The following is a 14,203-nucleotide window of genomic DNA, read 5'->3' as shown; positions in this document are numbered from 1 at the left end:
GATTTTCTAAAGTTGAAACAAGAAGATTTAGGGGGGCTTGACTCTTAAAATTCCCAAGGAGCCACTCACTTCTCAGCCGTATGGCCGTGAACACACACACACACACACACACACACACACACACACACACACACACACACACACACACACACACACACACACACACACACACACACACACACACACACACACACACACAGAAAGCATCTTGCTAGTGAGAAGTGTGAGTGAGGTTTAGGGGCCTTGAGCTGCAAAGCTGTGCTGTGCTGTGGAATGATGTGCCCCAATGTGTGTCAGAGGAATCATTATAGTGCTAGTGCTGAAGCCCGCTTATGGTGTGTATATGTGTGTGTGTGTGTGTGTGTGTGTGTGTGTGTGTGTGTGTGTGTGCGCGCGTGCGTGCGTGCGTGAATGTGAGTCATGTAGCAAAGTGGAGGTGTGAGCAGACAACAGATGGGAAGGGCCTCAGTATTGCCGAGATGTGGCTTTTCTCTCTCCAGCTAAAGGGAGAAAACCTGAAAATCAACAACAAACGCACTGTGAAGGAAAGTGCGTGGGAATGTGATTCAGCACACAGAAAGTCTCCTGGATATGTACGATTCTGATGGCAGGTTCACAGTGTGAGGACTGTGAAACTTTGCCCGTTGCTATATTCAGAATGTTACATTTAGTCATAAATATACTTTAGAATAATGATCTAACTAAAAAATGACAATTTTGCTTGTTTTCGGTGTAACAGCCTGTTCAAAGCTCTTACAAAGGTGCAGATTTCCCTAGAGGAGGGAGTTATTTCAAACATTCAGGGTTCACGAGGGGATCTCCAGTTCAGTTTCCGCGTAAGCAGTGTTAGGTGACTGACGGTTGGAACACTTCAAGCCTTGGATGGACATGAAACTCTTCAGTTTGAATCATTAGTTAAAAAAAAAAAAAAAAGATGAACAATGTGGTTTTTTGATAGAAGTCAAAGCTTCCTGATTAAATAAAGGGTTTAAGTCACATGTCAGAGTGAGGAAAAACATTTCTAGAACATGCAGTGGCTCCTCCAACTTTGCAACTACATCAATTGATATGAAAAGATTCTTGCAACAAGTTGCGTTGCAAATCATCCCACACAATAGCCAACATCTGTTATTTTCTTCTTACAGTGATCATGTTCAGTAGGGGGTGTGCTAAAAACTTTTTTTAATTGAGAATCGTTTTTGAATCGAAAATCGATTTTGAATCAAATCTTGAGCCTAAAAATTGATATTGACTCGTGACATTTTCTGAATCGTGCACCCCTAATGTTCAAAATGTGCAAAAAAAAACACTGTGAAACTTCATAGTTTGAAGACAAATGCACCAATATGAAAAATAATGTTAAATGACTCTACTACAACCCATTAAACTGTACAATGATATTAAATACTTTATGTGAGGAATGTTGCCAAACTAACCCAGTTTTTTAAATTATTTTTCTAGTTTAGTTTATTTCAATCAATCAATCACATAAATACACAACATCACATACATAACATATAACACAACGGTAAAGTGTCACCTTAGTTCATGCAGTGTCATCTTAACAAAAAGGTGTAGGTTGAAGCATTTGCTTATTACACCTACCCTTTTTACCTTCTATTTTATTCTTATTTTGTTCTTAGGTTCCTCAGGATATTATCAATCTTATAAAATGTATTATTATTAATTTCTGTATTTTATATACATATTATCACACGTGCAGAAGTAAAAAAAATAAAAATAAACAAAATAAAATACATTCCCATTCATATACACATTGCCATTCATGCTTCACTTTTATATTTGTTTATCATCCTACTTTTTAGTATATTTTTTAAATCTTTGTAGCGTGTAACACATTTTTTTCTTCCTCATCTAAAAGATTCCATATTTGTACTCCTTTTGCTAATATACATCTTTGTTTTACATTTGTTCTAATCTTTATCTTTGTGAACATGCACATTCCCCTCAGTTCATACTTGCTCTCTCTAATCTGAAACTGCTTCTTGATAGACTCTGGAACCATCCTATTTTTGACTTTATACATTATTTGCATTGTTTTGGCTTCCACCAAGTCTCTACATTTAAGTGTGTGTGAGTTTATGAATAATCGGTTTGTTGATTCAAGGTATTCTGCTCTGTTAATGAGTCTTATTGCTCTCTTTTGTAATATAAAAATAGGGTTAGTGATTGTTTTGTACGCGTTTCCCCATATTGCCACACAATATGTAATGTATGGCAATATTAAGGAACTGTACAATAAATGAAGTGAATATGAATTGAGCACATCTTTCCTTTTATATAATATCGCAATGGACATTGATACTTTTGTTTTCACTTGTTTGATATGTGGTTTCCAGCATAATTTGTAGTCTATAATCACTCCTAAGAATTTGCTTTCATAGACTCTTTTTATTTTCACATTTTCTATCATGATTTTTGCTTCGTAATTGATTTTTTTTATTTCCAAATATCATGAACTTAGTTTTATTTAAATTCAAAGACAAGTTATGTATTAATATCAAAACATCTTTTTAAGATTTTCAGCTCTTTCTCCATTGTATCCGAAAGCAGCCTCAGGTCATCACCAGAGCAAAATAAATTTGTATCATCAGCAAACAACACATATTTCAACAATTTAGACATATTACAGATTTAATTTATGGACAATATGTACAGCTTTGGACCGAGTACTGAACCCTGTGGAACCCCACATGATACTTTCATTAAATCAGATTTATCATTACCTATTTGTACATACTGCTGTCTGTTGTCCAGATAGTTACTAATCCATGTGTGTGCTACACCTCTTACGCCATATTTTTCTAGTTTTGTCATTAATATTGCATGATCCATAGTGTCCTAAAAAGGTTTACTGGCTCCTGCAACACATTTAATTCAAACTGCTTCTCATCACATCACAAACCTCACCATGACTAGCCCCCCTCCTACCTCACTGACCTTCACCATGGCGACACTACTCTGCCAACATCAACCTCCTGTCTCCCCCACCTTTCAGGACCAACATCGGAGCCCTGCCACCCCCTACTCTCCTTTTTAGAAACACTTTTACTGATTTCATATCCAGCTACTCAGTAAGCGTGGTGATTTTCAGGTCAGAAAGCAACCAGATGTCTAGGTTATAAATTGGCTAAATATGGTCAATACGTGTTTGAATTAGTCACATACATTCTGTTGAAACAAATGTTATCTTTCAGAGACCTATCATTATTTTTCAAATTGGCTCGTGAAGACTTGTAGCTTGACTTTGACTGACTTAAAGGGGCCATGTGGAGTTTTCCTGCGAACAAACCAAAGTTATGTTTACATTCTTTGTAACTCACCGAAACACATTGTGTGTCCTTGAGCCCCAACAAACATCACAAATTCATTTCTTTTGTCATAAACATTTGCAAAGCCATTTTTGTACTTTGTAATTTCTTTAATTCCACATTGTTTACATCCATGTTTACTAGCTAGCAGTCTTCTTCGTCATTGCCTTTGTTGCCTTACAAACTTTCTTGGCACGTTTCTGCCACAAATTGTCAATCAGTGGAATAACTCGAAACGGACTTCAGAATGCGAATTGCTCGGCTTGAGTCTGTGCACTATACAAACAAAACAGGCACCCACTCGTAAAAACCCTAGACTGTATAAAATATGGACCATGACGTCATAGGTTTCTAAAGAGCAATAATGAAGCCCAAAGTGGGCGGCTCCCAATGGCTCTGGCCGTCGACCATCTTGGCAGTGCCTGACACCGCCTGCTTCCAGCTAATCCAAAAATGGGCAAAGAGGTAGAGTATGGATGGAGCTGAGGCGGGCCGAAGGAAGCCTACAGTCTATGTTCGCCTGTGACGGCAGCCCACCTGTCACCCAAAGCAGAACGCCCTTAATTATGCAACTTTAACCCTGATGGGTGAGTTCTATAACAATTCATCTCTCATACAGTTGTTATGAAGAGAGAAATTAGCTATAGAGACCAAAACCATTTTTTTTGTACCAGGATGTAAACATGTTTGACTTCTGCTGTAAGGTTGGGCATTTTAACATGGGTTTAACATGGGGTCTATGGGGATTGACTCCCTTTTGGAGCCATCCTCAAGTGGCCATTCAAGGAACTGCTGATTTTTGGCACTTCCACGTTGGCGGCATTTCCTAATAAATTTAGAACAGCGCTTTGGCAAAAGCTTGTTTTGTGCTGCATCGTCAAACAATGAGAGTGGTGCTGATGGATTACACAAGTTGGTGACATTACACCATCTGACACAGTATGACTTGCACTCAATGACTTGAGACTTGACTTGGACTCGCCCCCCCAAAGACATGAAAACAGCTCTTTATATGTCCTTTGACCAGCAACTGACCAAAACCACATTTACCGGGCTGTAATATTAAGTCATTTTGTGCTAAGTTAAAAATATAAACGGTGTCATCATTTTCAACATAACCGCATCACTTGGTGATAATTACAGTCCATCAGACAGGTCACAGTGCCTGCAGTCTTGGCTGCAGTTGACCGTCTGTGCTCTCCAGCTGCTCCTGTTGGACCTCCCGGGTCAAACCGCAGCCACGACTCAGCGCCCGGCGGTCAAGACTCGTGACTCCTCAGTCATGCTTGTAGATGATTGCTGATCTCATAGGTGGGGAGGAGGTGCCACGGTAATTGTTCTTTGGAGTGGCCCAGTTATGCCAATAAACGGCCCCTCTGTGATGAGGCTAATGGTGAGAGACCTCGTTTGCATAGCATTATCTTAATTGAGCCCAAGGCCTGGCATGAAAACAAGCCTGAGATTATGTTACTGATGGATGGTGGCGATGGTCCGGCGGCAACCATTTACCCGACAGCTTTATTAATTAACAGCTATCCAGTTACATGGGCTTTAACAGGGATGAATAAGTTAACATGGTGACTGTGACGGCAGTGGTGACAGGGCTCCTGTGCTTATGTGTGGGCTTCTAATGGAGGAGACACACTAATATGGAGTGTGTGTGTGTGTGTGTGTGTGTGTGGAGAGGGATGCTAAAGAATGCCTGGCATCGGATCTTATTACTCATTTCCTAAAGGAGGAAACCGAGCCAGTGTTAGTACCAGCCTTTAAATAAATCACCACACAAAGCCTGTACTAATACTTTTAATCGTGAATTAATTACACACTTATGACAGGGAGAGAACCCATAAATGTTCCAATATGCTTAGGCCTGATATCTTTATGGCACAGTATTTCAGGGAAATCACAACTCCAGAATGTGTCGTTGTAGTACTTAACGTGAAGTAGGGACTTGTTGCGGCTCACCGTCGGACCAGAAGCCGGAGTCACGCACGCAGAGTGTCTCTGGATCCGGATGGAGTTTTAAATGAAGCGGGCCAGCCAGGTAGCTCTTTTGTCATGTAAAGGTCTGCCATGTGATCCGGCAGAATGAAAGAGGAGAGAAAAAGAAACCGTTCAGATAAGCTTCCCCTCATCAGATAATTAAGGATGCCTTTGCTCCAGTTTCCCCTTCTTAGCATAAGTGTCTGATCAACTTTCAAAAAGCTCATCAGTCAGAGTCGCTCCACTCCAGGGGCTTAAGCTGGTTCCTCCAGGATCCGTCGGCCCGAGTCCAGATCTTCACCAGGGGGTCTTGGCCCGCGGCTCGCCCTGGAGGACCCAAATAAATTTGCTGAAAATCATTATCATTATTATTCCAATAGATTCAGCCAACAGCAAACATACAGTTCTAGGATCAATAATTGTTTTGTAACATATTTGAGGCCTGGAGTTTATTTTATGAGTAACTTTTGCAGGGCTGCGATGAATAAATATTTCCATTTTTCATGTATCTATTGAATAGTTTACACTGAAAACAATCATCAAACTGTGACTTTTTTTGGTTCACTTGCTTTGTCTGAATAACCCAAAGGATTATAATTTACATCTTCAATTAACGATTCTTTTCATGAATTGTTTAGTCTGTAACAGGGCAGAGAGGAAAATGGCCTACATCTACAGATCGATTGTTTTTTCTGACCAATATTCCACAACACACAAATTTTGGCCTTCTTGCCGTTGATCAAGCAATTGATTAATCAACTAATAACTTCAGCACAATCGCCATTGTGATGAACCGGAGAAAAGTTGCAAATGTTCTCACTTGAGAGGCAGGAACATGCTAATGTTTTACATTTTTACTGGATAAAAGACTTCAACATCTTGATTAATTTTGAGTCTGTGTCCTGTGTGTACATCAGTTTTTAGCCACAGCTCTCCAGCTGCTGGTGTGCATCGGCATTTCACTGGAATAATTCTTGACTAGGGCTGGGTATCGTTCAAACATACGATACCGGTACCAAGACCAATACCGTGACTTTGATACCGGTTCCTAAACGATTTCTGATACCAATTTTATGAAACAAAAAGAAATCTTTGTATTTATTTTTCAGCTCCTACTACATGAGCCCCGTCTCTCAGTGTAACGTAGAGTTTTTCCTGCGTGGTCTCTACGATGTGTAACGTTAGACAGCCAATCACCAGCATTATTAGATCTTGGTAGAAGCATGCTGCATGCTTATTGGCTCACTGACTGATGAGAGTTACTCCTTAGGTACTGAAATTGCGTATTGAATGACGAGGCATTTTTCAATACTCAATACTTTCGAGGCATTTCAGTCGGTGCCTAAAAAGTACTGAATTTGGTACCCAGCCCTATTCTTATCCCAGGTTGTCTCCTTGGATGTCGCTACTTTACCATGCCAACTTTGTGCAAATGAGGCGTGCAAATGAAAAAAGAAAAAGAATTATGAAATTGTTTCTTAACAATATGCAGAAGAGGTCAGCGAGCCGCGCTTGGCTACAGGCTACAATAAGTGAAATTAATTACTGTTTGTGCTGCTATCTAATTGCAGCTTCTCAATGAACGGCTTCAAACCCCCCCCCCGTTACATTCTCCCACCTCGACACCCCTTTGCTCCTTGTCAAAACTCTTCCTCCACCTGTCACAGTGTCTGAGTTTTGTGCACGGCCGCCCCCCCCCTTCCCCATCCTACTCCCCTCTTCTTCCTCCTCTCCGTCGCCCCCTCCCTGCCTCCCCTGCTGCCAGTTTTTAACTACACTCCACTCTGGCCTCTGCTCTACTTGTTACAGCCCCAACACGAGTGCAAACAATCAAAGTCTTTGGGAACGCTAAAATATGCATGGCTATCCGTGACAGACAGATAAAGCAGGGCAATTAGCCACGTAATCCTAGAGCATCGTACGGAATAGTCCGCCTCAGCTGTCCTCCCTCCCCTCCTTCTCTTTACTCTCTTGGTCTCCATTAGTTAAATGTACTCTGTGTGTCGGCTCCCCATCAAATCAAGTAACACTTCCCCTAATTGGCTTATAAATAATACAGCAGGGCCTACATTATAATTTCATCAGTGGTAAACATTGCGGGGGCAGTTGGTGAAGAACCTATCCCTCATTAATTTCTTAATTTGGGTAGATGGAACGAAGGGGAAGTGAGGGAATGAAAGGTGGAGAAAGAGAGAAAGAGATAGAGAGAGAGATGGAGATCGCATGAACGGAGGGACTCGTATCACCTCAGGCAGAGAGAAAGAGGGAGAGATGGGAGAGAAGAAATATTACAAAACAAACACAGGGAGGAAGATGCTACTGCTGCTGCTTTTGTTAAGAGATGTCAGATATTCAATCCAGGGGTTTTGTCAGTACTCCCGTGCAATAGGTGGTGAGGGCCCCACCGCCCCCATTTTACACACAAACACACACAAGTAAACACACACAATCTCTCTCTCCCCAGTCCCATTCCGTGTTCTTTGTTTATACAGACGTGATGAATATTTCATAACGAGCAACATAAATATTCATTCTAATGGTTTTGCACATAGTTATTACCGGTATTTCCTCTTTCTTTATTTTCAACAAAAATACTCATTACAAATTCTGCATAACCAGGCCCTGAAATAATTTCTCTCGCTCTCATGCTGAGGCACAGAAGACTGTGCCAAAGATTATCTAGATCAACTGCTCAGACAATGTTTCAACAGGAAGTCAGCAGAACTATTATGAACATTCTACCCAAAAACATCTAGCGTTTGCTTTAAGGTGTGATTATTTGCATGTGCAAAAACATATTTATCTATTGGAGAAGAACAAAGTTCATTTTTAATTCCATTCATCGGCGGCAATGGCAAGACAAACCGGAGAAATTCACAAAGGCTCCCCGTGTGATGAAATCCTTTTTGCAAAAGGCAATAGGTCTGTAACCAGCCTTCCTCCCCTTGGCAGATAAATGTCACCCAAACCTGCTATTATATTGCATAATGCACTTTTAAGGGAATTTTACATGGCCTGTGATTGATGCTATGAAATATGAGGTGTGAGGATATGACACCCTCTGATCTCTGAAAGACAGATATTAAAGCAAACTCTCAAATGAGCCATTTCCACCCCCTTTCCCTCCCTCCCTCCTTTCTCTTCCTGCTGAATTGTGGAATATAAAAGGCACAGAGAGCCCTTCAGCCTTCAAAAGGAAAGTTAAGCGCTCCACATTCTTGGTGAGATTTTGAAAATGGAGCCACCTGAAGGCAATCTGTCTCCGCTGGAACCTAACTTGTCACCGTTACAGAGAGCTGTCACTTCACGGCGCCAGCGCTGATGGAGACAGACATCCGTCACCCGCCGCGTTTACGAACACACTACCTGATGTCTTGCAGGCCTGCTGAACAGTATGTTTCACCTCAGATCTGCCGAAAACACGCTCAGGCACAGCCACGAGTGCTTTTTCTTCACTTATCCCTGTCGTCTTCAGGGGAAAAAGAAAATATAGTTTTGAAGCGATAAAGAAATAACTGTCCATCAATCACTCTCAAAGCCACATCACACAGATCTCATTTAGCTGAGATGTACTTCAATTGTTTACTTAAGAAAAAGCACCTGGTATAGAAGTATTAGCTGTAAAATACATGGAAGTATCAAACGTTCTCGTTCCTGTCACAGCTTTAAATTATAGGCACATCAGGCGAATCAATACTTGAACATGCAACATGCAGTTTTGGCGCTAAAATGTACTTGATTTGGACTTTTTAGACTTAGTTCCTAACCCATGTGGCTTGTGCCCCCTTAAATGTATAGTAAGGGATGTTAATCCAATACACTTTTTGCTAATTCAGCGAATATCTCCTCACGGTCACCTAGCTCTCTATTTTCTGTGTGTTCCTTCCTACACAGCCCTGGCTGTGTAAATGCAAAACAATCAGAAAAGGATGCGCAAAGAGCCAAACAACACTATTCCAGCCAATCAGCAACAGGTGGCTCGAGCAATCAAGTGATGGGGGCAGGGGGAGAGTGGGGGGGGATTGTATTTGTTTGGCAGTTGAGTTCAAATGGTCCCCAGGTTGGAAACCACTGATTTAGACAAATGGTTCCTGTTAGAGTTCTAAACTTGAGACAGATGTCATTGATAATTGATTGATGGACACATGATAAGTAAACCTGATGAAGGCATTAATATTGAAATGAAGCCCGAGCCGGATTAGGCTGCTAGGGGGCCCCTAGATTAAAAAAAAATGTACCGTGGGCCCCTTCTGACCCCCTCCTTCTGTGCATTGTGATCGTATAGTTAGTTATTAATACTTAGTTTGTGGTAACTTGATTCAACCCATATTTATTAATTACATTCAGCCCATCATCTTTATTTTTACTTACTTGAGGCCCCTGTCATTTCAGTTTTAATTGTGCTTTACTGGTGGATACAGAAAACATTTCATCTAAAAGGTCCTATATTGTAAAAAGTGAAATGTCCATGTTTTTTTATTATTATTATAAAGCAGATTGAGGTGCTATATAAATACTGTGAAAGTTTGAAATCGCTCAATCCACAGAGAAATGCACACAGCCCGTATTCAGAAACTGTGCCTTTAAACGAGCTGTCCATACTTCTGTACAGTTGTGATGTCACAACTATACTATAGGGTATATAGGAAGAACAAGTGCCGCTACAGTGCCGTTACGGTCATTCCCCTGCTGCAATGAAAGGTAAATGTAAGCAAATGTAAGGTGCAGAAACACCTGAGAGTGCAGACACGCTGACCAATCAGAGCAGACTGGGCTTTTCGGGAGAGGGGCTTAAAGAGACAGGCAATAAAAAGGAGTGTTTTATACAGTGTGATACAGGTATATTCAGACAGAGAGTATGATAAAAGAATAATGTGTTTTTAGAACAATAAAGCATGTAAACATGTTCTAGTAGAAACCCAACATACAAGTATGAACATGAAAATATGTATAATATGGGACAAGTATGTCTCTATATTATTCAATATTTATGACTAAATAAGCTACAATCAAAGTTCTGAAAAAAACACATTTTGTTATTATCTATGTTGCTGCTAAACTGTGATTGGTGTACGGAAGTGCATGACATCAGCTGAGCTCAGTCAATAGTGTACTAGTTGATTGGTAAAATGTGTTTTCAGGGCCTTTAACTAACAATAAAACAATAAAAATGAACACAAACTAATTGCCACATGGTGAAACTGGAACCTTGGGGCCCCTGGAGGTTCTGGGGGCCTGGGGGCAGGTGTCTGCTTTGCCTGGTTGGTAATGCAGCTCTGGTTGTAGCTTCACTAAATACATCTTTTGGGAGCATCATTTTACACACAGTGAAACATCGGGATGTGCAGACACGACCTTTGTAGCTGTTTTACGTTGACGGAGCTATCCATATAATCCATTAATCATCAAAGTCATTTATCAAGCAAAAACAACAAACATTCTCAGGCTCCAGCTTCTCCAAGTTGTTTTTTGAATGTTTTATATCATTGTAAACAGACTATGTTTGGGTTTTAGACTGTTGGTCGGAAAATCTGAAGCAATTTGAAGACCTCACTTTGGTGTCTGGGAACTTGTATTGGACATTGTTCACTATTTTTTTTTTCATTTTTTAATTCACTTACAGAAATAATTGATATTATAAACAGTTAACTTCCTTCTCAAATGTAGTGAGTAAAAAGTACAAAAGTCTCCAAAAAGTCTCAGAGTTGTACTAAAAGCACAGTAACCTATGTACTCATTTCTCACCAGTGAGGGATGTAGTGCTAAACGTCAGAAAAGGTTAAAGCAGCCGCACACACGATGCAGCCCCTCCACCTAATTACAGCAGAACAAGAGGAGACAGGGAGCATGTTAAGAATGAGCTTAATTAATGTAGCAGTAAAAAGTGGCCCTCCCTCTCCATGTCCATTCTGCTGTTCAGTATTAGTTCCACTTCAGTGCTCTCAAAGCCGGGAACAAATAGTGACTCTAATGATGGACATACAACCCCCCTCATCCTCCTTACAGAACCCCTCTGCTGGTCTCAGGTCACCGCCCTCCCTCCCTCCGCTCCCCAGGGACGGCAGAGCGGAGTCAACCAGTTAGACAACCATGTTACCCCATCGCTTCAGAGAGAGCAGAAGACAACCTTGCATACTGACTTCATTAGCACTGACAAGCTTAGGGGGGGGATGGGGCTTAGTGGGAGGAGTAGCTGCAGAAGTGCAATGATGCAACTCTGGTTTATCTCTGGGCCAAAGTGTTTACTGTGGTGTATGTGTGGGCCTCTAACTTTACAGACAGCCAGGTCTATCTGCTTCCTGTCTGGATGCTACTGTGCACAGACACAATTCTTATTAAGAAAAAGCAAAGTCACAATTCTGAGCTCATTAGGCTTCGTCAGTAAGGGCTGGGCATTAAAGTAGGACTAACAGTTCTTTTAATTGTCGATTAATCTGTGGATTATTTCCGCATTAATCGATTGGTGGTTTGGTCTGTCCGAAAATTATGAAAAATGTCTATCAGTGTTTCCCAAAGCCCAGGACAGTGTCCTCAAATGTCTTGTTTTGTCCCATAACTCAAAGAGATTCACTTTACTGTCACAGAGGAGTGAAGAAACTAGAAAATATTCACCTTTTGAGAAGCTGCAATCAAAGAAGTCTTACTTTTTTTCCCATAAAAAATGACTCAAACCAATTCGTCGATTGTCAGAATAGTTGAGGATCAATTTAATAGTTGACAATTAATCGACTCATCTTTGCAGCTCTACATCTAATTCATTATTTTATGAACCTACCATTACATTTATCAAACAAATTTTTACAGTTGATCATGATATAGATTTTAGTTTATGTTGCCTAACCATGCAATTTCACCGCTTGGTACCACCGTCTGGTACCATACGCAAACGTACAAGTTTACTTCTGTTGTTAGAAATTGCATAGTTCTCAATATCAAGCCTTCTCAGCACACTCCAAAAGAGCTTGAATCAGCTGAGGAAAAAGGTCATTCACAACGTGCGGATAATCTTGCCTGTGAGGTGAGATGAGCTTCACTTCTTCGAAGAGTTTTCCTGACAGATCGCTGCACACTGGTTATCAAGAAAATGACACTCTAATCTAGAGAAGGCTTTAAAAGCTGACAGATGTCACCTCACCTGTACATTTTTAGATTCAATAGTAGACCTAACATGCTGGTATGATGGCTATGATGGAGATTTACTTCAGAGAAAAGCAACAAAGAAACAACCAGAATGTATCAAAGTAAAAAATGTGGCATATGAATATTTTTTTTTATTAATTGAGAAACAGTCGGATTGATAAACTGGACAGGAATTTCGGTTTTGAAAGCTTCCCCCGATGTAGACAGAATGGCGTCTCATGTTTGACAAATGAGTATTGTCTCCTGGCGTTTTATCGTCTTAAACTACTCCCCATCTTTTTCTCAGAAATGGGACAAATCAACAGGAGACTCCTAAAAGCAGCAGGTCTATAAAACAACGCCGTGATCCCACCAGGTGACGCGCTCACATGTCAGAGTCAGTGAAGCAGCTGCCGCGTTTCACAATGCAAACTGGAATCTTCAGAAGCGACGATGAATCGATGCTCTTGAGAGACTACAGTGGGACATATCGTGTTCAAAAATCTAATCTAAACAAAACAAAAGGAATATCACATGAAATTACGGTGTGAAAAAAAGGTGCCATGAATGTTTTATGCCAGCCAGCCACTGACATAAAGGGTATAAATATTGTATGCAAAGAGAAAAATCCCCCGTTTGAAGTGTTGAGAGCAAAGACAGTGGGAGAGAAAGGGAGGGGAAGCAGGTAATTACTAGAGGAGCTGCACTTTGACGGATTATTATATTAAAGCAGGAGGAGGATCAACCAAACACAGCTAACCTCTGTAACAGTGCTGGTCTCCACCTATCAGTGACAGGAACATTACAACCCGAGAAGCCACTTCCACTTGACAAACTGTAACGCGGAGCACCAAATCCCCGCGGCTGAAAAAAAACAACAGAAACCCGGCAGCCATGAAGGCACCAAACGCGGCAAACCTCCCACAGACAGGGCGGGTGAACAGCTCATTACAAGGCTTTTAGTTACTTTAGGTTCCCATTAACTTGCGCTTTTTGGAGTAAAACTTGTTTCTAAACTTTCAGCAGTTTTAATGAAGTGCTGAACTCAGCGAGGTTGCTTGTTTTTGGCCCAATCAGGAGGATTCATGTTTTCCTTTGAACTTCTATTCCTTTGTTGCAACGCGGTGAGAAAGCATTCTTAGGAAAGCTACTATGGCCACCCCTTCAGAGAGAATCACTGAACCAAATCACTTACGCTACGTTTACACGTGGCCGGCTATTTTCATAAACGGACATTTCAACCTCTCCCGTTTTCAAAAATAACATCGTGCACAGCTGTCAGTTTTCAGAAAAGTGTCCGTTTACACGTACCCGTGTATATATATGCCGTCAAGAGCACGCCAAACCTGTAGGTGGCAGTGTAACAAGAAGCTCAAGGCCACGTTAGCCAGATCCCGTTATCAGAATCCTGAAAATAGCAAAAACAGCAATGAATCACTTCCTCTCTCTTCTCTTCCTCGGCTGCCTAAACCTCCGTTTGTCTCAGTCTACATGCAAACGAAGTTTTCCAAAATCTCCACTCTGGCCGGAGGTTTTTAGAAAGACTCGTTTTCAGAGGCAAATTCTCCGTTTGCGTGTAAACGAAGGGCACAAACAAAGGGAAATGTCTCCGTTTTTCTAAATAACCATGTACGTGTAAACAGGGCCTTAGACCCTTTGGAAACCACCTTCTTTTAACTCTTCCTCTACAAAAAGACACAGCTCTATTTTTCCGTAACAAAACTGCAAAGGTCTCTTAATCAAATATTGCCGCCATGAGGAGAACATAA

The sequence above is a fragment of the Sander vitreus genome, chromosome 16, assembly GCF_031162955.1.
Source record: "Sander vitreus isolate 19-12246 chromosome 16, sanVit1, whole genome shotgun sequence".
In the NCBI taxonomy this organism is placed as follows: domain Eukaryota; kingdom Metazoa; phylum Chordata; class Actinopteri; order Perciformes; family Percidae; genus Sander; species Sander vitreus.
Note: the sequence above shows the minus strand (reverse complement) of the source record.